Source organism: Chelmon rostratus, chromosome 13, assembly GCF_017976325.1.
Source record: "Chelmon rostratus isolate fCheRos1 chromosome 13, fCheRos1.pri, whole genome shotgun sequence".
In the NCBI taxonomy this organism is placed as follows: Eukaryota; Metazoa; Chordata; class Actinopteri; order Chaetodontiformes; family Chaetodontidae; genus Chelmon; species Chelmon rostratus.
In genome coordinates, this window is record NC_055670.1 from 5825417 (window position 1) to 5853212 (window position 27796).

General features: G+C 42.9%; 1 pseudogene; it reads right to left on the reverse strand.

The window, feature by feature from the left end:
* Window positions 1–3723: 3723 nt before the first annotated feature.
* Window positions 3724–13599, reverse strand: LOC121616287 (annotated as a pseudogene).
* Between the last annotated feature and the right edge of the window lie 14197 nt (window positions 13600–27796).

The window sequence follows — 27796 nt, forward strand, 5'->3', positions numbered from 1 at the left end:
CTCCTAAATGTTGAGGGAAAGATTTTCTTTAGTATCGTAGCACAGAGGCTGGCTAAATACTTAGAAAGGAATGGTATGATAGATACGACAGTGCAAAAAGCAGGGATACCAGGATTTGCGGGATGCTTAGAGCATACTAGCATGATTTGGCATCAGATTCAGACAGCTAAGAGGGAGAAAAGAGACTTGAATGTTGTATTTTTAGATCTGGCTAATGCGTTTGGGTCAGTGCCACATAACCTTATTTGGAGTTCCTTTGACTACTTTAAAGTGCCGGAGATAGTTGTTAACTTGGTGAAAGCATATTTCCAAGACATCAGACTGTGTGCAAGTATCGCAGAGCTCACAACAGGCTGGCAAAGATTGGAGGTTGGTATTATGGCAGGATGTACAGTGTCCCCGCTAGCTTTCACAATGGCTATGGAGGTAATTATTAGGGCTTCCAAGTGGGTCGTAGGTGGAGAGAGACGGCAGAATGGAATGCGTCTTCCACCAATTAGGGCTTATATGGATGATATGACACTGCTAACTTCAACAGTGCCATGTACAAGGAGGTTGTTAGATAAAGTCAATCAGAATCTCAAGTGGGCTAGTATGAAGATTAAGCCTAGTAAGTCAAGGAGTATTTCAATATACAGAGGGAAAGTAAGTGATAGAAAGTTTGCTATAGATGGTGAGGAAATCCCAACAATTACGGAGAAATCAGTTAAGAGTCTAGGACGGTGGTACAATGTGGACCTGAATGATGTTGAACAGGTTGTGCAATTTAGAAAGGATGTTACAGAAGGGCTGGAGAGAATAGATAAATCAGGGCTTCCAGGAAAACTGAGGTTGTGGTGCTTGCAGTTTGGCTTGTATCCTAGGTTAATGTGGCCAATGTCAGTATATGAAGTCCCATTATCTGTAGCAGAGAGAATGGAAAGGCTAGTTAGCTCTTATATTAGAAAATGGTTGGGTGCTCCCAGGTGCTTAAGCAATGTAGCTTTGTATGGGAAAGGAATGCTTCAGCTGCCAGTATCCAGTCTAACAGAGGAGTTTAAATGCACTAAGGTTAGGACAGAACTTTTATTATCTGGGAGTAAGGACATGTTAGTTAGCAATGTGGTTCCGAATCCTTCTGGGGGGAGGAAATGGAACCCAAGGGCAGCAGTGCAGGAGGCAGAGGCAGCTCTCAGGCATGCAGAAATAGTAGGAAATGTTCAATTTGGCCGGGGAGGCTTGGGGCTTGGCCCAGGCAAACCAGTGTGGAATAAAGCAGGTCTAAAAGAGAAAAGAAAGCTTGTAGTGGAACAGGTGCGTAGGCAGGAGGAGTTGTTAAGAGGGGCAAAAGCAGTTGGTCAAGCCAAACAGGGACAATGGTTGAATTGGGAAGGTGTTGAGAAGAGGAAACTTAGTTGGAGGGACCTGTGGAATATGGAGGAAGGCCGTATTAAATTTCTGATAGGGGCGACATACGATGTGTTGCCAACCCCGCAGAACCTAAGTCTCTGGGTACAGGGCGATCAATCGTGCCCACTCTGCTCAGGTACAGCAAGTTTAAAGCACATTTTGTCAGGTTGTAGAATTAGCTTATCACAAGGCCGGTATACATGGCGGCATAATCAGGTGCTGAGAAGCTTAGCCGCAGGCATTGAGGAGAGAAGGAAGCAGGTGAATTCTGGAAGTTCTAGAAAGGAGAGGTTAGATGTGCAGTTTGTTCGAGAGGGGGAGAAAAATAGAGCTGCTAAGTCAGGGAGAAAGCAGGGAGGTGGCTGCCTGGTAGGGGCTGATGATTGGCAAATGCAGGTCGACTTGGGAGGAAAGCTAGTTGTGCCCCAGGAAATAGTTTATAGTAATCTGAGGCCAGACATTGTCTTATGGTCCATGAGTAAAAAGACTGTGTATTTTATTGAGTTAACAGTCCCTTGGGAAAATTCAGTGGAGGCAGCTTATGAAAGGAAGAAGACTAAGTATGCAGATTTAAAGACAGAATCTGAGCAGAGGGGATGGAAGACCAGGGTCTGTCCGGTTGAAGTGGGGTGTAGAGGTTTTGTTGCAGGGTCAGCTGTTTCACTGTTGAGGGAGCTGGGAGTGCATGGGCAAAATTTAAGAAAGACAGTGAGGGAGATGTCAGATGAGGCTGCTAGGTCTAGTCAGTGGATATGGATCAGGAGAAATAATAGTAGTTGGGGGGTGAAATAGGGACAGTGGGGGGGCAGGCAGAGGACATGCATGCCTAACCCGGCAAGAGAAGAGGTTAAAGTCTGAACAAGACACCTCTCCTCTGCTCTGCTTTCCCCGCCCCATCTTCTCGCTCTGCCAATAGGAAGAGAACCAGGAAGTTTAGATAAGGTGGGGGTGTGGCCAGCTAGAGTCTCTCTTTGGGACCATGCGGCCTGTTCAGGTGAGTTTGCGTGGTAAGACATAGAGTTGGCTTGTTTTTTGATCTTTTTGGTTGTTTTCCTGTTTTGTCTGCTTCTTGAAGGAAATGTTAGGGTTTGTTTTCCTGCTCTGTTTGCTTTTTGAAGGAAATGGTAGGGTTTGCTGCTTCTTGAAGGAAATGTTAGAAGAGGCTGTTAAATCTAGTCTGTGGTTTAGGCCTCCACCTTCAGCACCTTCTAAATTTTCCACCCCCTACCCGAACAAGGGTCTGTATCCAATCCCTACTTTCATCTTTTGACTCTACCTCTTTATTTTCTATCCCCTACCCGAACCAGGGTTTGTATTCCCACCCCGCTTTTTCTTGGTGCAGTTGGTGAGAGGCAGGGGTAGATGATGGTAGTGTGGCAATCGGCAGTTACATGTGGCATCTAGGCCTGTGGTAGCATTGTAGCAGCTAACAATAGCTAAAGCGGTGAGAGTATGATAGTATCTTAGCAGTTAGTATTGGTAGCTAGTAATTAACATTAACAGTATAGGTGAATCTAGCGTTATTGTCTTCTTCTGTTCCTCTTAGCAGGTATCGGTTAGCACATAACATTAGCTAAATGGTAGCATCGGAACTGTATTGTCTTCTTCTGTTCTTCCTAGCGGTTAGCAGTAGCATTAGCAATAGTTAAATGGTAGCATCGGTACTGGCCACTACCTGGAGCATCTCTGGGTCAGTTGAACGTGGCGGTGCTGTTTGGATTGTGTAGGAGCAGTGTGAACTGGCACTAGGGGGGGTGACTCTGGGACGCCGGAGTTCACTGCCTAACCTCCTGGAGGTGTAGTGGGACTAAGTAGGCGAAACACTGTTGAAGGGAGGTTTCCACCTGATGACCCCCAGAGACGTGTTAGGAATCACTGCTCTTTGGCAGGTATAGAGGCAGATTTGAGCTCCAAGGTTCTTCACTGAGAATGAATCCTCTTTTTGAGCACAAGTATCTTGTGTTTAAATTAACTGAGTGAGAACCAAATTAATATCAACTGATCTAAGGCAGATATGTTACTTAAAGATGTTTATCTGTGGCTTGGAGTGCAATGTTAGCAGAGTAACTGTCCTTTTACAACAAGGTATGACTAAAACTAATGCCATGTGAAACTACACAAACCAGTTTGATACTGCCCAAGATAGCAGCTGCCCTTAGCATTAAACTACAGAGACAGAAGATTCTGCACTTCTATTTAAAATGCTCTCTAATAGTACTTCTGCCCTATGGAAAAAGTGTTCAAGTAAACAGTACTGCAGTCAATGAACAAACTTTATTTTTCCACAAAAATAGAGGCACAGATCAGAATCATTACAGTGGAATGCATGCCTGCTCAATACTCCTCTCCTTCATCATCCTCTCCAACACTATCAGCTCCAACCTCCTCATAATCCTTCTCCAGAGCTGCCATGTCCTCTCTGGCCTCGGAGAACTCTCCCTCCTCCATACCCTCACCCACATACCAGTGAACAAAGGCACGCTTAGCGTACATCAGATCAAACTTGTGGTCAACCCGAGCCCAGGCCTCTGCAATAGCAGTGGTGTTGCTCAGCATGCACACGGCCCTCTGGACCTTGGCCAGGTCTCCACCGGGAACTACAGTGGGCGGCTGGTAGTTGATGCCAACCCTGAAACCAGTGGGGCACCAGTCCACAAACTGGATGGTGCGCTTGGTCTTGATGGTGGCAATGGCAGCATTCACATCTTTGGGCACCACATCACCACGATACAAAACAAGCCACGTATTTGCTGTGGTGAGGGTCACATTTCACCATCTGATTGGCTGGCTCAAAGCAGGCGCTGGTGATTTCAGACACCGTTAATTGCTCATCGTATGCCTTCTCAGCAGAGATGACAGGGGCATAGGTGGCCAGAGGGAAGTGGATACGGGGATATGGCACCAAGTTGGTCTGGAACTCTGTCAGATCAACATTGAGGGCACCATCAAAACGAAGGGAAGCAGTGATGGAGGACACAATCTGACTGATCAACCTGTTCAGGTTGGTGTAAGTGGGACGCTCAATGTCGAGGTTCCTACGGCAGATATCGTAGATGGCCTCGTTGTCCACCATGAAGGCACAGTCAGAGTGCTCCAGGGTGGTGTGGGTGGTCAGGATGGAGTTGTAGGGCTCCAACACAGTACCGATGCTACCATTTAACTATTGCTAATGCTAATGCTAACCGCTAGGAAGAACAGAAGAAGACAATACAGTTCCGATGCTACCATTTAGCTAATGTTACGTGCTAACCGCTACCTGCTAAGAGGAACAGAAGAAGACAATAAAGCTAGATTCACCTATACTGTTAATGTTAATTGCTAGCCACCAATACTAACTGCTAAGATACTATCATACTCTCACCGCTTTAGCTATTGTTAGCTGCTACAATGCTACCACAGGCCTAGATGCCACATGTAACTGCCGATTGCCACACTACCATCATCTACCCCTGCCTCTCACCAACTGCACCAAGAAAAAGCGGGGTGGGAATACAAACCCTGGTTCGGGTAGGGGATAGAAAATAAAGAGGTAGAGTCAAAAGATGAAAGTAGGGATTGGATACAGACCCTTGTTCGGGTAGGGGGTGGAAAATTTAGAAGGTGCTGAAGGTGGAGGCCTAAACCACAGACTAGATTTAACAGCCTCTTCTAACATTTCCTTCAAGAAGCAGCCAACCCTACCATTTCCTTCAAAAAGCAAACAGAGCAGAAAAAACACTAACATTTCCTTCAAGAAGCAAACAAAAGAGGAAAACAACCAAAAAGATCAAAAAACAAGCCAACTCTGTGTCTTACCACGCAAACTCACCTGAACAGGCCGCATGGTCCCAAAGAGAGACTCTAGCTGGCCACACCCCCACCTTATCTAAACTTCCTGGTTCTCTTCCTATTGGCAGAGCGAGAAGATGGGGCGGGGAAAGCAGAGCAGAGGAGAGGTGTCTTGTTCAGACATTAACCTCTTCTCTTGCCGGGTTAGGCATGCATGTCCTCTGCCCAGATTCTATCTTTAAATCTGCATACTTAGTCTTCTTCCTTTCATAAGCTGCCTCCACTGAATTTTCCCAAGGGACTGTTAACTCAATAAAATACACAGTCTTTTTACTCATGGACCATAAGACAATGTCTGGCCTCAGATTACTATAAACTATTTCCTGGGGCACAACTAGCTTTCCTCCCAAGTCGACCTGCATTTGCCAATCATCAGCCCCTACCAGGCAGCCACCTCCCTGCTTTCTCCCTGACTTAGCAGCTCTATTTTTCTCCCCCTCTCGAACAAACTGCACATCTAACCTCTCCTTTCTAGAACTTCCAGAATTCACCTGCTTCCTTCTCTCCTCAATGCCTGCGGCTAAGCTTCTCAGCACCTGATTATGCCGCCATGTATACCGGCCTTGTGATAAGCTAATTCTACAACCTGACAAAATGTGCTTTAAACTTGCTGTACCTGAGCAGAGTGGGCACGATTGATCGCCCTGTACCCAGAGACTTAGGTTCTGCGGGGTTGGCAACACATCGTATGTCGCCCCTATCAGAAATTTAATATGGCCTTCCTCCATATTCCACAGGTCCCTCTAACTAAGTTTCCTCTTCTCAACACCTTCCCAATTCAACCATTGTCCCTGTTTGGCTTGACCAACTGCTTTTGCCCCTCTTAACAACTCCTCCTGCCTACGCACCTGTTCCACTACAAGCTTTCTTTTCTCCTTTAGACCTGCTTTATTCCACACTGGTTTGCCTGGGCCAAGCCCCAAGCCTCCCCGGCCAAATTGAACATTTCCTACTATTTCTGCATGCCTGAGAGCTGCCTCTGCCTCCTGCACTGCTGCCCTTGGGTTCCATTTCCTCCCCCCAGAAGGATTCGGAACCACATTGCTAACTAACATGTCCTTACTCCCAGATAATAAGAGTTCTGTCCTAACCTTAGTGCATTTAAACTCCTCTGTTAGACTGGATACTGGCAGCTGAAGCATTCCTTTCCCATACAAAGCTACATTGCTTAAGCACCTGGGAGCACCCAACCATTTTCTAATATAAGAGCTAACTAGCCTTTCCATTCTCTCTGCTACAGATAATGGGACTTCATATACTGACATTGGCCACATTAACCTAGGATACAAGCCAAACTGCAAGCACCACAACCTCAGTTTTCCTGGGAGCCCTGATTTATCTATTCTTTCCAGCCCTTCTGCAACATCCTTTCTAAATTGCACAACCTGTTCAACATTATTCAGGTCCACATTGTACCACCGTCCTAGACTCTTAACTGATTTCTCCCTAATTGTTGGGATTTCCTCACCATCTATAGCAAACTTCCTATCACTTACTTTCCCTCTGTATATTGAAATACTCCTTGACTTACTAGGCTTAATCTTCATACTAGCCCACTTGAGATTCTGATTGACTTTATCTAACAACCTCCTTGTACATGGCACTGTTGAAGTTAGCAGTGTCATATCATCCATATAAGCCCTAATTGGTGGAAGACGCATTCCATTCTGCCGTCTCTCTCCACCTACGACCCACTTGGAAGCCCTAATAATTACCTCCATAGCCATTGTGAAAGCTAGCGGGGACACTGTACATCCTGCCATAATACCAACCTCCAATCTTTGCCAGCCTGTTGTGAGCTCTGCGATACTTGCACACAGTCTGATGTCTTGGAAATATGCTTTCACCAAGTTAACAACTATCTCCGGCACTTTAAAGTAGTCAAAGGAACTCCAAATAAGGTTATGTGGCACTGACCCAAACGCATTAGCCAGATCTAAAAATACAACATTCAAGTCTCTTTTCTCCCTCTTAGCTGTCTGAATCTGATGCCAAATCATGCTAGTATGCTCTAAGCATCCCGCAAATCCTGGTATCCCTGCTTTTTGCACTGTCGTATCTATCATACCATTCCTTTCTAAGTATTTAGCCAGCCTCTGTGCTACGATACTAAAGAAAATCTTTCCCTCAACATTTAGGAGAGAAATCATCCGAAACTGGCTAAGGTCCGATGACTCCTTCTCCTTAGGGATGAAGACACCTCCTGCCCTGCGCCATGCTCTTGGAATACTTTGTTTCTCCCAAACTATTCTCAGGTATCTCCATAGTGTCCTTAAGATGCCAGGTGCACTCTTATAGACACGGTAGGGGACTCCATTAGGCCCTGGGGCCGAAGAAGCCTTTGCACGCCTAACCACCTCCACCACTTCTCTCCACCTAGGTGGGCTCACATCCATCTCCTGCTCCACTTCCCCTAATGGTGGCATGTCAGGTGGAATACCTATGTTCCTATTCTCCTTTGAATCTGAATACGTCGACTTCAAATACTGTTCAATCTCTGATTTTGTTGCCTTAAGTTGCCCTCCTTTTTCTTGATTAAACAAGCCTTTCACAAAATTAAAGGGGTTCCTAAAAAATGCTGACCTTGCACGTTCCTTCTTCTTTCTCTTCTCCCTAAGGTGTTCTACCCTTCTGAGTACTGCTAACCTGCTTCTCAGTTCCTCCTGCAATACCTTAATTCCCTCCCTTAATAATAACAAGTTGATTATAAGTCAGCTAGCTGACGATACAACTATGTTCTTAAAAAATAGAGAACAAATACCACCAGCTTTAGAAGTTATAGAGCAGTTTTCACAAGCATCTGGTCTGAGATTGAATCTTAGTAAATGTGAACTTATGAGTATCCACAACTGCCCTGATTCCTCAATATATAATATACCAGTCAAGGCTGATGTGAAACATTGAGGTATTTGGATCTCTAAGAAGGCTGACACCATTATAGAAAAGAATATTCAAAACAATGTTGATAAATGCAGTGAAATATTAAACCATTGGCTACAAAGGGATTTAACATTACCTGGTAGAACGATGTTAACTAAAATTGAATCGCTCTCTAGATTCATCTACCCTGCGTATTCTCTTGCTATTTCTCAGAGACAAATTAAGGAGATCAACAGAATTAAATTTAACTTTATTTGGAACAATAAACACCATTACATCAAAAAGGGAGACTTGTTGAAAGATTATGGAGATGGTGGACTTAAGGCATTGATTTTGAAATCATGAATGGGGTATTAAAAGTGAAATGGCTCCAGTCTTTTTTAAAGAATGGAAATGATATATGGTTCTCATTACCCTAATTTATATTCAATGAAGTAGGAGGTATTCAGTTCTTAATATATATATATATATATATATATGGAAGGTTTATGACAGACAAACATACACTAGAGAGAACCTCCTAAGGGCAATGGAGCTGGCCTGTGTTCACATCCCAGTGGAGGCCTTCCAAGGATGGATTCGCCATTCCAGGGGGTTTTTCCCGCGGTGCCTGGCAAGAGAGAATATAGCCTGCGATGTGGAGGTGACGTGGCCCGCATAGTGATTGTGGTGTGAATAAAGTAAATAAAAAAAAACTTCACACCCTGAACATGTTTTCAAGAGTACTGTTTTTGCATTGAGTTGTGTTACAGTACTGTACATGCAGTATTTCCTATAGATTTATATTCTTCATATGAAACTCATAAATCTAAATGCCTAATCCTCTACAGAGATCTAAGATCCGTTACTGTAAAGTTTCTAAAAATATGCATTTGCAGTTATGAAACAAAGAACCTTCTCACATATTGAGCATTGTGTTTTCAATTGTTTTGCTGTCGTGTGTAATGATGTGTATCGTGTTTACATTTTTGAAAGCTTCGAACTGCTCTTTTGGTGTGAAAGTTTGAGTTTTGAAGTGAGAAGGTGTGGTTGTGTTTATGTAGCTTTAGAAAAGGGTGTTGTGTTATGACATTGGGGAACATAGAGGAAATGTTTGTGAAATGTGTTTTAGCATTTGAGAAAAACTATAAAGTGAACTAAAGCAGGCCTGACGTGTGACGTAACTGAAGGAAGTTGAGAGTCACCACGCAACACCAGAGTGAGAGTGAGAAAGCTTGGCAGATCAAATGCAACAATCTGCAAAAGAAGTTCACAGAAAAGCTGGCTGAAAAAGAACAAGGCTGGGAGATGAGACTCAACCAGATGGAGGATGAGAAAAATGCTCCGCAAGACCTTTGCCTGAAGAAGGAGAAGAAGAAGGGTCGCTTCAGGTCCCTTAACTTCTTCAAGACCGGACAGACAACGGAGGAGAACACCACAAGTGAAGAAGACAAGAAAGAGGAGAAGAAGAAGGAAAAGGAGGAGAAGGAGGCTTCTTGGAAGATGTGTCATAAGTCCAAGAGCAGGGTGGTGGAGGTTGCTGCTTGTTCGTCTCAGGTCAGACAACAGCCGGGATGGTGGTGGAGGGACAGTGGCCGTGTCCATCCACTCCCAAATGTAGACTTCACTTGACCGGACTGGTGCAGTTCAATGATTTCATTCACGTAAAAGAAAGCCAAACACTCTCACCCTTCCTCTTTCCACCCCCCCCAATCAATTTCCCTTTCAGGACAGCACAGAGACAGACCTCCAATTTGTCTGAGTATGTGTGCTGTGTGGGTTTACTCCTGGTGCTCAGGTTTCCCCCGACCAAAAAAAAAACAATAATTAGGGACACGGGGCAACGTCCCGAGTCACTGGCTCCTACAGCTATGAAATACCTGCAGGAGCCAGTGACTCCTAATTAATTAGGCCTCAAAGAAAATCAAAAGAATAAATAAACAATCAGAAATAAACAAATAAACAAACAATTAAAAATAAATGCATGTCTCTGCCTCTATGATGGGATAAGACAAGATAAGGCTTTATTAATCCCCAGCCGGGGGAATTCAGGTATTGCAGGTAGCAGGTAATATCAGTTGGAAAAAAAATGGCTACAGAAATAGAGAAATACAAAATACAAAATAAAAGCTGAGTATATATATACATTTTATACAAAGGACTATATAAAAGAAAAAATATGTAAAAATATGGTCATTGTCATATCTCCTCATTGTGTTTCAGATGGTTCTGAAACTTTTCTCTAAAAATTTTAGTAAGTGTTCAAGGCCCGAAGAGGTCAAATTAGATCATCGAATGTCCAACAAATCAACATTTTGAGTATCAGAAATTCTTCCCATTAATCATGACGACCCCTCAGATCTATCTGGTGACCCTTAATTTATGTAAAGCATGCAGAAAGTAGCACAGGGACTGGTATCTAATGTTAGGATTTGCCCTGTTTAAACATCTGGGTGGTATTTATGATTTCATGCAGCCGTGAGGCTGTCTTAGGAGGAGGTGGCTGTTGATGCTGCGATGTCTCCCTCTAGTGTTTGATTCTATAGCTGCTCTTCAGACGATGCTGCCAGGCAGGCTGCATTGAATGCTGCTTGTTTAGAAGAGTCCTTCAGGAAGTTTAAATTCCTTCAATGTATTCAACAAAAACTTTTCTGTTAATGTATTCAACAAAAACTTTTCTGTCCGTCTCTGTGGGGAATTTCATATTACTAAAGGCTGTCAGATGGATTGAAAGCTTGGTCTTGTTCTTTGGACTAATATGAACATTTTCAACCAACCAAGTTGATTTCCCTGGTTTCACTCCCTCGATGGTTAAAAATCAGTGACGAGTCCTGTGTGGTGCAATGTAACTAAGACTACTTTTACTCAAGTGCTGCACTCAAGTGAACAAATTCAAGGTACTTGTACTTTATTTGAGTATTTCCATTTTGATGTGTACACTGTTTACATTTTTAAAAGCTTCGAGCTGCTCTTTTGGTGTGAAATTTTGAGTTTTGAAGTGAGAAGGTGTGGTTGTGTTTGTGAAATGTGTTTTAGCATTTGAGAAAAACTGTAATAGATGTCCTGGTAAGGTTGTATGTGAGAAAGTTGATAATGATGGTCACTGGGTAGCCTGTGTATTGAATGTTGACAATAACCTTATTATTATGGTAAATATATGGATACAACAATGATCCAAAAAATAGAATGCTATTGCATCAGTGGTCAATAGTTATAATGGAATTTAGTACAAAGTTTCATACTAATAACATTGTGATTGGGGGTGATTTTACAGTTTTTCTCAAATGCTGAAACACATTTCACAAACGTTTCCTCTATGTTCCCCAATGTCATAACACAACACCCTTTTCTAAAGCTACATAAACACAACCACACCTTCTCACTTTAAAACTCAAACTTTCACACCAAAAGAGCAGCTCGAAGCTTTCAAAAATGTAAACACGATACACATCATTACACACGACAGCAAAACAATTGAAAACACAATGCTCAATATGTGAGAAGGTTCTTTGTTTCAACTGCCAATGCATATTTTTAGAAACTTTACAGTAACAGATCTTAGATCTCTGTAGAGGATTAGGCATTTAGATTTGTGAGTTTAATATGAAGAATATACTATATTATATATATATACTATGGAAAATACTGCATGTACACTACTGTAACACAACTCAATGCAAAAACAGAATCTATTGCACACAACAGTACTCTTGAAAACATGTTGAGGGTGTGAAGTTTTTTTATTTACTTTATTCACACCACACACACACCACCATCACTGTGTGGCATCATGGATCAATCAATCCATCCTTGGAAGGCCTCCGCTGGGATGTGAACACAGGCCAGTTCCATTGCCCTTAGGACAGGGGTGTCAAACTCATTTTCACCGAGGGCCACATCAGCATAATGGCTTTCCTCAAAGGGCCAGATGTAACTTATAAATGTAACTAAATGTAATCGAATGTAATGTAAAATAAATGTAACTACTCCTTAATGTTAAATAACTCATTATTTATTATAACTTATTCAAGTGACAATTACAGTTGCATAGAAAACATATGCTTGCTTGTTGCTCTAACATAAATCCTTTTAAATTTTGTCAGCTTATGAAAACCCACATAACTCCATTAATGAAAGATCAAACTGTCCAAGTGACTAAAGAAAAATAACATAAAACTGAGCTGCAAAGAACATGCATGACACATGTGGCATTTTACAAAAAAAAGGCTGCACACAGCCTTGCATCTGCAACTGGTGGTTTGATGACAACAATTTGCATACACACATAAGACCTGCAAACAGCAGCTACACATAAATAATATGTAATCAACTAAAAATACCAAAATAAAGGTTGACTCAGTTCACAACTATATTGATCAAGTTTTTGGGTTAGTCTTTGATGAGGAGATGCTGCCTGTCCTTGAACACACCAAGTGGATTCTCTCCCTATCGATTGATCATGTTCTGAAAATTAAAAAACACAAAACAAAATGCAAGCACAATCATTCAATTGCACACAGTTTAACTGTTCTTCTTCTTGGTTGAATTACATGTTATTATATTTAATTAAGTTTTTTAAAAAATGCTAACCTGTGTGTTTTCTGACCAGATGCCTGACACCGTTTTCCCGTTGCCAGTGTGTCAATGTCTGGTTTTAGGTCCTGTGCTGAGGCAACGCGTAAAAACAGCATGGAGATTGTCATCCGTGAGGCGTGATCTGTGCTTGTTTTTGTTCAGATTCATTATGGAAAAAAACTGTTCGCACAGATAGGTGCTCCCAAACATGGCCAGAACACGGGCAGCATGAAGTCGAAGCTGTGGCATCAAACCAGGGGGCAGCAGACGGTAAAAGTCCTGGATTGCAGCATCCTGGAACTTTGCTCTCAGGCCACTGTCGCTTTGAAGCTCAATTAGCTCCATCTGAAGGTGTTGGGGTGCAGTGCAGACATCGGTGGTGAAAGGATTGGCAAAGATGTCAAAGCCAGACTGTTGTGCTCTGAAGTCAGAGAAGCGCCGATCAAACTCAGTCTTTAACCAGCTCAGTTTGGTAGCCAACTGAGCACATGAAAAAGTCTCGGGAAATGAGGCTGACATGCTCTGACAAACAGGAAAGTGGACAAGATTGTCCTGTTTCACTTGCCACATCCATAAGTCCAATTTACGCTGGAAAGCCGTGATCGTGTCGGACATCTGCGTGATGACTTGTTTCCGTCCCTGCAGCTTCTGATTCAGCTGGGCGAGATGGTCGGTTATGTCACACAACACAGCAAAGATCCACTTTAGATCTGATAGTTCAGACATGGGTTTTCCTTTTCTCTGCATAAAAAGATCAATGTCTTCCCTGAGCTCAAAAAATCGCTTGAGGACTTTGCTCCTACTCAGCCAACGCACTTCTGTACGGTACAGCACATCCCCGTGTTCCGAGCCCATCTCCAGCAAAACCTGCTGGAACTGACGGTGATTCAGGCCACGCGCCCGAATGAAGTTCACTGTTTTCATGACTGTGGTCACAATGTCCTCCATCCCCAGCACCTTCCCACATAAAGCTTCTTGATGGATAATGCAATGATACGTTATCAGAGGCGTGTGACAGTTCATTTTTTGCATTTTCCCCTTCATTAGTCCAACCAAGCCCACTGTTCCTCCACACATTGCCGGTGCACCGTCTGTAGTTAATCCTACCAAGTTTTCCCACTGCAATGCATTTTTACTTACGGACTTCTCCACCGCATCAAAAATGTCCTGTCCCGTCGTTGTCTCATGCATTGCAACCACATCCAACAGCTCCTCAGTGATAGAGAGGTCCGACTTTACGCCTCTAATAAAAATTGATAACTGCGATGTGTCCGTGTTATCTGTGCTTTCACCAACAGCTAATGAAAAAGCTGTGTAGCTGCGTGTCTCCTCGGCCAGCTGTGTTGTAAGATTTTCTGCTAGTTCCTTCACTCGGCCGGCGATGGTGTTTCTTGATAAACTGACATTTTTAAAAGTCTGTAACTGGTCGGGACACACCTCCTCACACACCTTCAGCATGCACTGCTTCAAAAACGCTCCCTCTGAAAAAGACTTGGAAGTGTGGGCTATTTCTTCAGCCACAATGAAGCTAGCTTTCACCGCGGCCTCGTTTTTGGCTTTGGATTTCATGAACATACTCTGCTGCGACCGCAGTTTGCCTCTTTAATTCTTGGGCAATTTGCTGCTTTTCTTGAAGGCTAGCTTTAGCGTACTTAGCTCCGTGTTTGTTGTCAAAATGTCGACGAAGATTGTACTCTTTGACAACCGACACCGCCTCGTAACACAAAAGACATACCGGTCTTTCTCCTTGAAGCACAAACAAGTATTCGCCTTCCCATCTTTCTTGAAACAGTCTTCCGTCTGCATCAACTTTTCTCTTTCTGGACATTTTGGGATTATTATTTATATCTCAATTCCACTCGTTGGCATGGACACTGCCGTGGCAGAAGAACTCCTCTGTAGGGTTCTGGAAAGGGGAGTGGAGTGGCAGACAGACGTTTAAAAACTGGTTACTGTTGGTGGTGAACCACTCTCTGATTTGGTTTGTTCTGTGGAAGCGACATTGTCCCAAATGATCACATGAATGGGATGTGCGGGCCCAGGATGGTGTTGTTGGCAGTCCAGGAGGATGTCTCTTAGCTCCTCTAGGAAGGTGAGGAGACGTTGGGTGTTGTAAGATTCAAGATTCAAGAGTCTTTATATATACTAGTGAAATGTGAAATGTGCAAACAGAATAAAATATACAAGCAGAATAAAATATACACAGTGAAATGTACCGACAGAATAAAATATTCCAGTGGACAATGAAAATGAAATGTGCTAAAATGTATATAATTTAGTTAAGTATATGTGTGGACCTAATAGTTAAGTACACAGAAGGTGCAGGTGGAGGTGGAGGTGTAGGTGTAAAGTGCGGAGTGCAGTGGTTCACAGTTCTCACAGTCTCTCACTGCAGTGAGGGGCTGCTGGGGGTGATAGCTCTGACAGCTCTGGGGAAGAAGCTGTCCCTCAGTCTGTTAGTGGTGGTGCGGATGATCCTGTACCGCTTTCCTGATGGTAGCGGTACAAACAGTCTGTGGCCCGGGTGGCTGGGGTCCGTGGCGATGGATCTCGCCCTCTTCCTGACCCGGCCTTCATATATAGAGTCTAGGTCAGGAAGGGGGCAGCCCACGATGCCCTGTGCAGTTTTGACCACCCGTGCCAGTTGTTTCCTCTCCTGTGCCGTGCAGCTGCCATACCACACTGTCACACTGAGGCAGAGGATGCTTTCAATTGTGGCCCTGTAGAAATTGACGAGCAACCGAGAGGAGAGTCCAGCTCGTTTCAGTTTCCTGAGGAAGAAGAGCCTTTGTTGTGCCTTCTTCACCAGGCGGGAGGTGTTCATGGACCAGGAGAGATCAGATGTGAAGTGGAGACCCAGGAACATGATGTTGTCAACACGCTCCACCACTTCTCTATCCATGAGGAGGGGGGCGTGATCCGTCTTCCTGGACCTCCTGAAATCCACAATGACCTCCTTGGTCTTCCCTGTGTTCAGCACCAGGTTGTTGGCTGAACACCACTGGGTGAGCTGGCGTATCTCCTCTCTGTAGTGGGTGTCGTTGTTATCTGAGATGAGACCCACTACTGTAGTGTCGTCCGCAAACTTCACGACTGTGTTGGTGGGGTGGATGGCAGCACAGTCGTGAGTAAACATGGTAAAGAGGGCATGGCGTGCCCGTGCTGAGGACCAGAGGGGATGATGTTGTGTTCCCTATTCTCACCACCTGAGGCCTCTTGGTTGGAAAGTCTCTGATCCAGTGGCACAGAGACGCAGGCAGACCCACTGCGTGTAGCTTCAGCGCCAGCTTGTCTGGGATGACGGTGTTAAAGGCTGAGCTAAAGTCTACAAATAGCATCCTGACGTAGGTGTTGGGCTGCTGCAGGTGGGTCAGGGCTGTGTGCAGGGTGATGGAGACAGCATCCTCTGTGGACCGATTCCCTCTGTAGGCGAACTGAAGGCTGTCTAGGTCCGAGGGGATGAAGCCTCTGATGTACCTGAGAATAATCCGCTCAAAGCACTTCATGATTACCGGGGTCAGAGCAACAGGGCGGTAGTCATTCAGGCAGGTGATGGATGTCTTCTTCGGTACCGGAATGATGGTGGAGGACTTGAGGCACTCAGGAACCGTAGATAGCTGCAGGGACAGGTTGAAAATGTCCAGGAACACTACTGCTAGCTGTCAGCGCATGTCCTCAAAGTCTTGATCAGCGCATGTCCTCAAAGTCTTGTAAGACCCAAGGACAGCATACCGGTGGACAAGCCCCTCCGAACCCATGGCCACACAAAGAGTAATATTACCCCCCCATGGGCCAGGAACCTCAGTGATGGCTCTTTGGCCAACGATGTTACGGCCTCTTCCCCTGACTCTGCCTTCATCCATTGTGTTTGTTTGGAGTCTTCAGCAAACTGTGCACTCTGAACTTGCTTTTATACAAGTGGTCACAGCATTAGCAACGGGTGTCTTTAATTTTGAGTCGTTGTGTGTAATGAATGACGCCAGGTGTGTTCATTGTGTTCAAATATTGCAGACTGTGGCAAGCATTTTGCGTCACATGAGCTTTCATTTGAGAATATGAGCAGAGTTCTTTTGCAACTTGTGTTTTAGCAAGAAAAAATGTGTTTAGATTTATGAAAACGGAGGATTGTGTTTAGTGAATTGTGTCTTCATGTGAAATGTGTTTATGATATTGGCAAATTATGGCTAGATTTAGTAAATGTGTTTAGACAATTGGTCATTTGGTTTAGAGGATTGGCTTTTGTGTTTTAGCATTTGAGAAAAACTGTAATAATGAAATCGTGTTCGATAGAGTCGAACGCTTTATGGAAGTCCAGAAACAACATGAAACCATCATCCTTAATTAGGTGATTATAAGCGCTGCTTGGTTCTGGATCTTATTAATTATCTTATTGATTGATTCTTCTTTCTGTTCTTATAGACAGACAGACAGACAGACAGACAGACAGATAGACAGACAGATAGATAGATAGATAGATAGATAGATAGATAGATAGATAGATAGATAGATAGATAGATAGATAGATAGATAGATAGATAGATAGATAGATAGATACTTGATTTATCTCCAAGGAGAAATTTGCAGTTCCAGCACCTCAAAAAGGTGGACACACAAGGGCATTCAAAATAAGAACAGGAACTACTTTCAAGTCATGTGCAACTTACAAGTGATGAACAACTTTCAAGTGAGCGGCAAAAATCCAATACAAAATACAACATACCAATATAAGAAAAATAGTGAAATAAAAAATAAGGAACTAAGCTATAGAGGATAAACATCTAAACCACAGGATAAACATCTGAACTAAACATTCGAGCAGTTAAATATGTGCGCAGTAGTGCAGTTGTGCAAAGTAACAGTGTGCAATAGTCGGTTTGAGTCCAGCATATGGATGTGTGTGAGATAAAGTGCGTGTGTCCATGTGTGGTGTAGGTGTGTAGTGGGTTCGGAGTTGTTGTGTTGGTTATTGTTTTGTCGCCCTCCCCGAGAGGTGTTGAAGAGCCGTACGGCGTGGGGTAGGAACAATCTTTTCAGTCTGTCAGTAGAGCAGGACAATGACAGCAGTCTGTCACTGAAGCTGCTCCTCTGCCTGGAGATGGTGCTGTGCAGTGGGTGATCAGGATTGTCTATTATGGACAGAAGCTTGTTCAGTGACCGTCGCTCTGCCACAGATGTCAAACTGTCAAGCTCTGTGCCAACGACGGAGCCTGCCTTCCTCACTAGTTTGTCCAGGCGTGTTGCGTCCTTCTTCTTCAGGCTGCTTCCCCAGCACACTACTGCGTACAGGAGGGCACTCGCTACCACAGACTGGTAGAAAATCTGCAGCAGCTTTTTGCAGATGTTGAAGGACGCCAGCCTTCTGAGGAAGTACAGGCGGCTCTGTCCTTTCCTGCACAGATTTCAGACAGATACTGGTCCTTTACGTGAGTATTTCCATGTTCTGCAACTTTATACTTAATTTCCACTGCAATTCAGAGGCAAATGTTGTACTTTTTACTCTACTACATTTATTAGCTAGTTACTTTGCAGATTTACATGATAAATCTGAAATCAACAAATACATTTTAATGTATTGGTATAGGTTAAGATACAGTAAGATAAAACTTTATTGATCCCTAGAGGAAATTCACACCCACCCAGCAGTATATAAAGTCATTAAAATCAACCCCACTTTTGCCAGCTACAATATTAAAGTCATGTAGACATGAATGCATTAATAATTGCAGTCCGATACAATAATATTCAGTAAATTATTCTGAAAGGGGTCATTCTGCATGACGAGTAACTTTACTTTTGGCACTTTAAGTATATTTTGATGCTTATGCTACAAACTAATTAACTGTTTGAATGAACAACATTTAACAACAGATTATTTCTACACTGTGGTATTGCTACTTTTACCTAAATTAATGATCTGGATTCTTTTTCCACCACTCATACTCCAGTCCTTTACTTAAGTAAGAATACCAGCACAACAAAGTAAAAATACTCACACCATGAGTCCTGTAAATACAGCAAAAAGTGCTTCAAGAATCTAAAGTGAATGTACACCCTCTACAGAAAATGGTCCCTGGGACTGATATTTCATTAAATGTGTATTATTTAATTTTAACAGGCCTACTGATACATCTGGTCAAGGTTGTCAAGTTTCACCTACTACAGTTATACTGAAAACAGATCCTGTCGTGTAGAACAGGTTAGCGTGACTGTTTCAGAAAGCAAAGCGCAAGATTAACAGATTTTTGACAGGAACAATAAACAAGTGATGCTTATCAAGCAAGCATATCAATAAAAGCCAGCTTTTTTAACATCTTCTCTATTATGTGCTTTGGTGTTGTTGTTGTTTTTTTATTTAATAATTACTCACACTTTTATGTAGATTGTTGTCGGTAATTGTTGTTGCTTTTACTTTGTACAGCACTTTGTAAGCTTCTTAAGAAAATTGCCACTGTATGTACATTTATTTTATATTATTTTTTCTATCAGTCACTGAACATATCCATTCACAAATAAACTAATAAATACACAAATAAAGAAACAGAATAAATTTGAAATTGATATCAGTGTCCATAGCAATTACAGTCTCAACCCACAGGTGCCAACACTGACAAACCACCTTCGACACTGAAATAGAAGCATCACTGGGCTGAGTTGTAAACCTAATTACTGAATTAGCTAGAATAGCTTAAAGGGGGTCCTGATGGTCTGGAAATGAGAGACTAATGAACTGGTGCAGTAACACTTGCTGACTGCACTTTCAAGCTCCACAGGCTGCAGGGGCTCTGAGCTCCATGAACCTTGTGGCAGTGAAAATAATCTCTTTTCCTTTCTTTAAACTGTTAATGATTCCTAAGCCTTAAATTCCTGCCCTGTCTGCACTTTGCTGAGGCCATATGCTCTGCTGCCTTCAAACATTAAAGGATCAACATCCAGGACAAATGGAATGTCGAGATTACACGAGTGTATTATCACCAGTTTGTCACAACATGGCCTTCCTGTCCACTTGCAGCACATGAGGAGATGGTGTGTTTGCACATGTGAGTGAGTAGTAAATAGGAATAAAGAGCAGAGGGAAAAAGGCAGTAATTAGATTAACAGAACATGACTTGGTTATTTCAGGCCAGGTTCCTGGCATCAGTTGTTTGTTTTTCCATTTGTTTGTCATTACAGTCCTATTTCAAAGATGCCAGCGCCGTGATGAAAAATGCTAGATTGCAAACAGCCACGAATCCTGTTTCACTGAATGTGTATCCCCTGTGAAAAGAAAGCAGCAGGGGTCCGTTTCCATGGATAGATGCAAACAGCGGCTGTCCTCTGGTGCTATCAGTTACTGTGGTTGCCCTTGGACCGTGGGAGGTAAGGTTTACTGTTTCCAAGCAACTATCCGCAAGTTCACAATACTGTGGTTGAGCCACAATAGAGGGTTCCCAGGTTGTAAGCTAGTGTTGAAAGAGGTGACAAGAGGTTTTCAGCTGAAAGAATGAGTTCTTCAGCTGGCTAGATTTGGTGAAATGAAGCACATCAAATTCCAATTTTGAATCATCCAGAATATTTCAGGGTGTCATGGAGCCATTTCATGGAGCATTAATACTATTAAATCATCATTGTGTACAGTACAAAAGAAAATGAGAGTCACTTTCCACTTTTTTCAAACCACACAGCTCACACAAGCTATTTCCCCTAATATTTTTGCGTCCGTAGAGGAAGAGTACAAGTTCCCAAATGTGCAACTTATAATGTTTGTCTTGAAGATACGTGGGATGTAGCTTATACGTTTGGTTTAACATGCAAATATGTCTTCAATTTTGTTTCTGACAAGATATTTTCCAAACATTTTTCTTCACACTTGAATAATATCTTCCTCTTAATGGAATGATCATTGCAACACAAATGATCACAAACTATTCCACAGACATACAGTATGCAGACTGGTCTAAATTCCACCTTTAGCCTTTAAAATGGACTTCACTACTTTCACTACTGACAGGACTCTTGGTTAATCATGACAACTCATGTCTGTAAAATCACTGTAACTGAATATTATATATGCTCTTTTGAAATGTGAGAAAGTATAGTCTGTTCGTCTCCTCCTGTTTGAATTTTATTTATTGTTGTAACAACGTTTTCATGCTGCCTCTGTGGCCAGATCTCCACTCATATGAGATTTGAATCTCAGTATGACTTTTACCTGGTTAAATAAAAGAAGAGAAAGGAAGATATTTCACTCTTTCATTATTGCAGGTAAAGAAAATTAGTGAGGTAATTTTTGTGCAAATGTTGGACCAGTGAAAAACTATGCAATATATTCCCATGTAGTACAATGGTCCACATAAATCTACAGATTCAAGTCTGAAGTGAGTCAAGTCCTCTTTTTTGTCACAAAACTGACTCCAATTCAGCTCCCAGTTCACACAGCCTGCAGGACGTGTTTGTTTAAAGTTGTGAGGCTGTACTTTGTAGTGATGTTTTGTTAAACCACGTTCTACCGAAAGGTGTTTCTCTTATTTTGTCCAAAGCATGAGAGCAAATCCACTAGAAACACCTTGCAGTGTAAAGTAGTCCAGTGCAACAGCAAACATTAAAGCATTGAGATGAACAGAGTAGAAGCAGCTCCTCTTAAAAATGATCATTTCACACAGATGAGATTTGTTTTCACTGTTGTTCAGACTGGTTTACAAGTGTAAAGTATTCTTGGTACTATCACCATTATTACTATTCTGACAATTTGACAAAGTCAAGTTATGTTCTAGTCCAGATATATAGTCAGTACATATTAGAGTTAAACATTATGGTTCTACTTTTCACTCTCTTTCTCAACCTTTTTAATTTACTATCTATTTTTGGATTTTTGTTGTATTTTATTTCTAACCAACCTCGATCGTAAGTGACTTGATTGCATAACAGTGCATTTCCCCAGTGGCTTTAAGTGCGCTGTCTCTTAAAATGTGGCCAACAGGGGTTTCTATTATTTGGGCCACTCGGTGCAGCAGAGAAGTGGAGGCGGCAGCTGACTCATGCTGAATGGTGGAGGTCTGGGATCTCTGCCTTTTGAGTCTTGAGGGGGTCGCGGCCGAGGAGGGCGTCATGTGGGCTGAGGGTTACCTCAGCCAGCTTTTTTCATCTGAGCCAATCAGGAGCAGTGTGAGAGCGTTTGTATGGTTAATGCTACCTTCACTTGCTATCGGAAATAGAATAATCGCAATTTTGGAGGCCCAATGAACACCCCACAAAGCGTGGATGGGTAAAAAGAATTCTGGACCCCAAACAGTCAACCCCACAAAACCTGGCACCACAACACATCAGCAGTGTGCAGTCTGGTGAACTCTATGTGTGCTACATGCAAGTATCTCACCAGCACACATCACATAACTGCTCATACTAATACATGTATAACATGACAGGACATCATTTCCTACATTTCTTGACATATTTCTTGGATGCTATTTGAAATTTTGCACATATGAGCAAATATTCTGAAAAGACAAATGTTGCAAATCTCTTTACATGCAAAACTGTACCTTATGAGCATCTGGATGAACTTGGGCCTTGAGCAATATATCCTAACAAGCAACACAAAGGCAAATACTGCAGTAGAAATCTAAATCTGAAATAAAGTTTATTAAGGCTGCACATGTAAAAGGTGCATCAGTTGTGTTCAAGTTAAGTTTGGCATTCTCAAAAATAATGTTCCTAACAATGAATGTTTGCTTTTATAAATCAAATAGGCATTTTAAGCTCTTTATAGACCAGCAGAGGCAACCCAAAGTGGCTCAATGCCCCAGCCATGGAATTTATTCACTTTGTCAGACCCATTTGACAGACTGGATGAGACATTTCTTCTCTTGCTCTCTGGGCAAGGTACATACCTTGTTTTGTTGATCAAGTGCTTCACCAAATAAAAGCAGGCTAAAAAGACATTAAATGAGAAAAACAAATCGACCAAAAACACCTTATGCGTCTTTTTCTATATCACAAAACGACCACAATATTATCAGCCTGTCATGTGAGGAATGAAGGCAATTTCCATTGAACCAAATTGGAAACTGGGAGTGTTGATTTTACGAGCAGCACGTGAAGGCGGCACAGTTCCCAAGGAGAACCCCGCAAAGGAAAGAGGTCGCGTATCCGGGATCCTCCGGTAAAACCCTCAGACCAGCGCGAGGGAAGGGCAGATAACAAATGAAAGAGCAGCTGGTGTGTGATTTTATGAGCAGTTATCGTCCCACCTGAACCTGAACATCCGATCCTTCAGTCTGAGCAGCGACTGTTCAACCTGCTGTCTGAATCTGGACCTGAAGCCGGGCAGAAACGGGACTTCTCCTCGCTGATGGGATGGAGGTGAAAGCGCCCTGAACGCAACTCCCAGTAAGTAAACTGCGCCAGATCCAGTGACACAAATTATATTTAGCCATGAGACCAAAAAACAGTGAACGATGCGGGGTAAATGGAGCCTGTGTTGTCGCTCCACCAGTCAGTGTTGCACCTGAAGTACTCATGTCGGAGTCTGTGTGTCTGTGGTCCTCAACTGTGATACACTGACCTTCACGTGCTCAATCTTTTCCCCCAAAGCAGCCTTTTTACATAAACTACATGTACATCAGCTCACTGCAGCATCTCTATCATTTTCCTTTCACATGTAGAGTCTGACTTTATATTTGCGTGCTGTCTGAAACTTGTCATAGTTTCACTTGCTGTGTACCTGTGTGGTCTTAATTAGAGCTGCTTGTTGTTGCTGTTTGCTGTCACAGAGTCATTTCTTTTTATTTGCTTTATTGATGAATAGTTTCATCAATTTAAAGACACCACAGCTTAAGGGAACTCAAATTGAATTGTGATAAACCGGTTGTACCTTGCTGTGAGATGTTGACAATCACTGGTTTCAAGCTCAAGAATGAACCTTCAGACTCAGCATTTAAGCCAAGATTCACACTCTGTCGACCGAGGAAGATCATGTGATGTGGTGGAAAGCTACTAAACAGAACTGGAACTCATTTGAGAAACTCTGTCTAGCAAACATTTAGTATTGTAGTATTTATAAATGACTGAAATGATTATTATGTTATCCAAATCGCCAAGAACAGACTAATGCAATCATTGTTTGGTTCCTGCAGTGCAGAGCTCAGGCTGCATCAGAAATTACGCTCAGACTCCCACACTAAGTAACTTAACGTCATTACCTGAGTCAAAGGAGGGAAACAGCTGCCAGGCTGAACTGGCCTCACCTTTGGGAATTGTCTCAACAGCCTGAACACTGTCCTCAGCAGCCAGCCTGTCCAGTACAACCATGTGTCTCTCCAGAGACACCACAGTCTGAGCTGAGGAGGTTCCTGTTGGTCGAGAGTGTAAAACCATGCAGCGATAGAAAGATGCCTGTGTGTCTTTATTTTCTGTCGTCTGTGTGTAATGACGTTTAGTAAATGAAATAGTGCAGTTATTCCTTATTTCCCCGGGGGAGCCCCTGAAGTCTCTCAGATACTCCTGGGAGTCCTTTAGTATAATGTTCTGGGGATGACTGGGCTGCAGCAGGCAGGTGCATCCAAGCCATGACTGGAAATACCTTTAGGGCTGATGGGAGTGCTGGCTGGCTGGCTTCCAGATCGCAGTCAGATAATGGTAATGAATACGGTAAAACTGTTTTGTTTGCACCAGCAGCAGTTTCTTTGTTTTCCAGGAATGGAAAATACTGCATCATGAACCTCAGGCTTGCGATACATAAACAGTTGATGAAAACAGACCTTAGAGTCATTTTTCTGAGGAGGATCGCATGACTGGAAAACCATCTGAATTGTAATGGGTGCTCTCACACAGGCATTCCCTGCAGGATATATAAGTCATGTCGCTGTCAGTGCTTAGCTTGCATAATGTTTGGTGTGTATTGGTTTCCTTCACTTATTGATTAGTTTTGCTAGTAACCACAAATGTCTGTTCCGTTGTTTGGAGGAATTTGACCCTAAGCCTTTTCTTCTGTCTCTGTGTTATTTTAAATGACCATATCACTGGAAATTGGTGCATTCATGGACAAGCAATTTGTTTTGGGTCTTTCCTAAGTTCTTACTAGCTACTTTCAAAACGAGGGACTTTGCATAAGTGGGTCGCACCATTTAAGTAGAAGAAATGTCTCATAGCCAGTAAGGACTCCAGTAATATCTAAACCTGCAGTCAGTGCTGCATCAGAAGCATCAGAAGCTGTGGCCTAACTGACAAACATTACGTATAGTTTTATGTGGGTGGTGATGAGGGTATCATTTTGTGTTATTTATATATGCAAACATGGAGAAATATGTGTTTCAGGGATTGAGGGGAAAACCGTTCGATTTAACTAACTTTACTGACATTATCTGGTCATTCAGTCCTGTGCGTTATCTGTCTGTCTCCACACTGTAGAAAATCACAGATATTCCTCCACATAGTGTTGCTTTGTTGCTTCCTATCTGAGCTCTACATGGACTTGTAAGTGAGGTGATGTGTTAAAAGGTCAAGTCGACCTGTTTCCTGCTGTTTCCACACGCACACACGCACACACACATACTTTGCCTGCTTTCCTTGTGAGGACACTCATCAGTAAAGCCTGACCCTAACCTTTAAAACCAAGTCTGAACCCTCAAACAGCCCTTTGAAGGTCTGTCTGTAAGTGAGGACTGCCCAAACTGTCCTCACTTTCCAAAAATATCCTCACCCCCCAAGGTCTAACACTTAAATTCGTTCTTAGAACATAAAAACACGCACACACAGAGACACAGACACACACACACACACACGCCTGGTCAATAACACTTGATTTAATGAGACAGGTCGATCTGTCAGGCTAAGCCAGCAGAAATGTCTGGCAGGTATACTAAGGGCCCCGGGGCCCTCTAATGCTAATGTGTACACTTGTGACAGGCATCGTAATGTAGTGGTTGTGTTTTGGAGCAACATCAGCTTGGCTGGACAGAGTATAATTACCCTCCATTAACTTATTGGCTGAGATCAGGTGTTTTTTTTGGTCCACTGACTTCTCATTACTTAGATCAAGTAATAGAAAGGTAAAGATTAAGTCATGAGAGTGGTCATTAGAGGATGGAGGTTCTGTGTTATGAGCTGTTTTTTTGCACAGTGTACAAAATCACACCACTTTACAGCATAGACTTCGACATGATTACTGTTGTATGGATTTCTTTGATTACCTGCTGTAAGTGTGGAACTGTGGCCTAGTAACGATATCTGAGCAAACTTCATCTCCTGGCTGAGACTGTGGAATGTGGTCGCAAGCCATGAAGTTCTGGTCCTAGTGTAATTGGTCGTCTGTGTCAGCCCTGTGACAGACTGGCAATCTATCCAGGTTGTACCCCACCTCTCACCCCATGTAAGGTGGGATAGGCTCCAGCCCCCATGACCTTCCACAGGTTATAGATAATGGTTAGATCAGCCATATCACCCAACCGTGTCATATACGAAACAGCTAGTTCCAGCAGTCGTTACTGACTCGAGTCTGCTGAGGTTGCAAGCCTCATCTTGGCTTGAAGCTTCAGTTATACGTCAGATCATGGACATTTTTGAAATAGTACACAGCACAATAGAGAGACGAATGTCTGTAAAAATCCTCTACTTTGCTGTTGACATCAGTCAAAAAGCACTCTGCCCTCTCAGTCAGAGAGGAGAGGAATGCAACCTCGATTCAAGACCACAGTGATTCCGCACACACAAAAAGAACTGAAGAAGACAAGACGTATCTGATGTGAAGGATGTTGATGCCATCTAATTTGGAATTTTATTTTTAGAAACTGAAGTCAAAATAAATGTTGTAGGCTGAGTAACGATGAGGTTCAGGGCAGCAAATCTGCATCGAGCCTCATGCGTTGAACCCATCATCCCCCGGGAACCTCCTTTGTTCTTGCGCAGGATGAACTGTAACACGTCCCCTTGTGTCCCGTTAGAACATCAGTCACAGCTGCGTGCACGGCCACACGAAGGTATCCTCCCATACTTACCCGCAAATACAATCAACAAAGGGCATTATGGGTGGATGACAGTGAGGAGTCCCTATCCCAATTATGGACAACTACTAATTACCACTAGAGTAATTAAGAACCAGGCAGCTGTGGCAACAATAAACTGCCTCTGGGAGACATCAAGGAAACGCCGCTGCTGGAGGGGAAACAGTTAATTACATCCTTTTACGCTGAATCTAAATAAATCCTCGAAACATGGCTGCATCGTCCTGGAGACACAGTTAATGTTGAGAGTGAGAGCGATCTGTCCCGCTTGAACAGCTTTGAGTGATGCAGCGCAGTTCGGGTCAAACAGAGCTACTTATTGCGAGTTCACTGGGGGAAAGTGAAGGCTGGAGTGAGAAAGAAAACAGTTTTTAACAGGCCGGCTGGAGAGCAGGAAGGTCACTTGATAAAATGCTAATGCAAGTGCTTAGCATCCGCGCTCTGTCAGTCTGACAAGGCTGGCCGGCCGAGAGATATCTTCAAATAAACGCACCCACTGTACGCCTCTGTCACACTCACACAGACATGCAGCAGTGTGAAAAAAAAAGGCTACCGCGAAGGACACGGATCCGTATCGACTCCTTCTCCACAGATAAATACAGATCCTAACCCTGAGCGTCTCAGCCTTGGCTTGGTGTGCCTCACAGGGTGGCTTGAAATGCAGAGAGAGTCACCAGAGATTAAGAAGCTTCAGCAATTTGATATTTGGTTGATGTAATCAGTGTGGAATATATATCGCATGATCCTGGCAATAAACAATATACTCTCAGCAGTCCAGATTGTACATTTCATATTTATAGAATGAAATTTCTGTCGAGCTTATTTGATTATGTTCTCTTAAGTTAATTGTCAAGCTGGGCTGTGCTCACTGGTGTAAGGTGGTAAGCACTGTGCTCAAATCCAATAATGAGATGCTTGTACTTAGCTCTCGCTCTCTGTTACTTTATACTTCTAGTCAGATGCATTTAGGAGGCACATTTTACGCTTTTCCTTTCACTACATTTCTCTGACAGCTTTATTTGATAGTTAGTTAAATTGAATTAGGCATTTACAGGCAAAGAACGTAATAAGATCAAATGAATGGTTATAGATTAAACTACCAGCTGTACAGTGAAAATAAACCAATAAAATGCTACTTGCGCATTTATGCATCAGTAATTATCATCCAA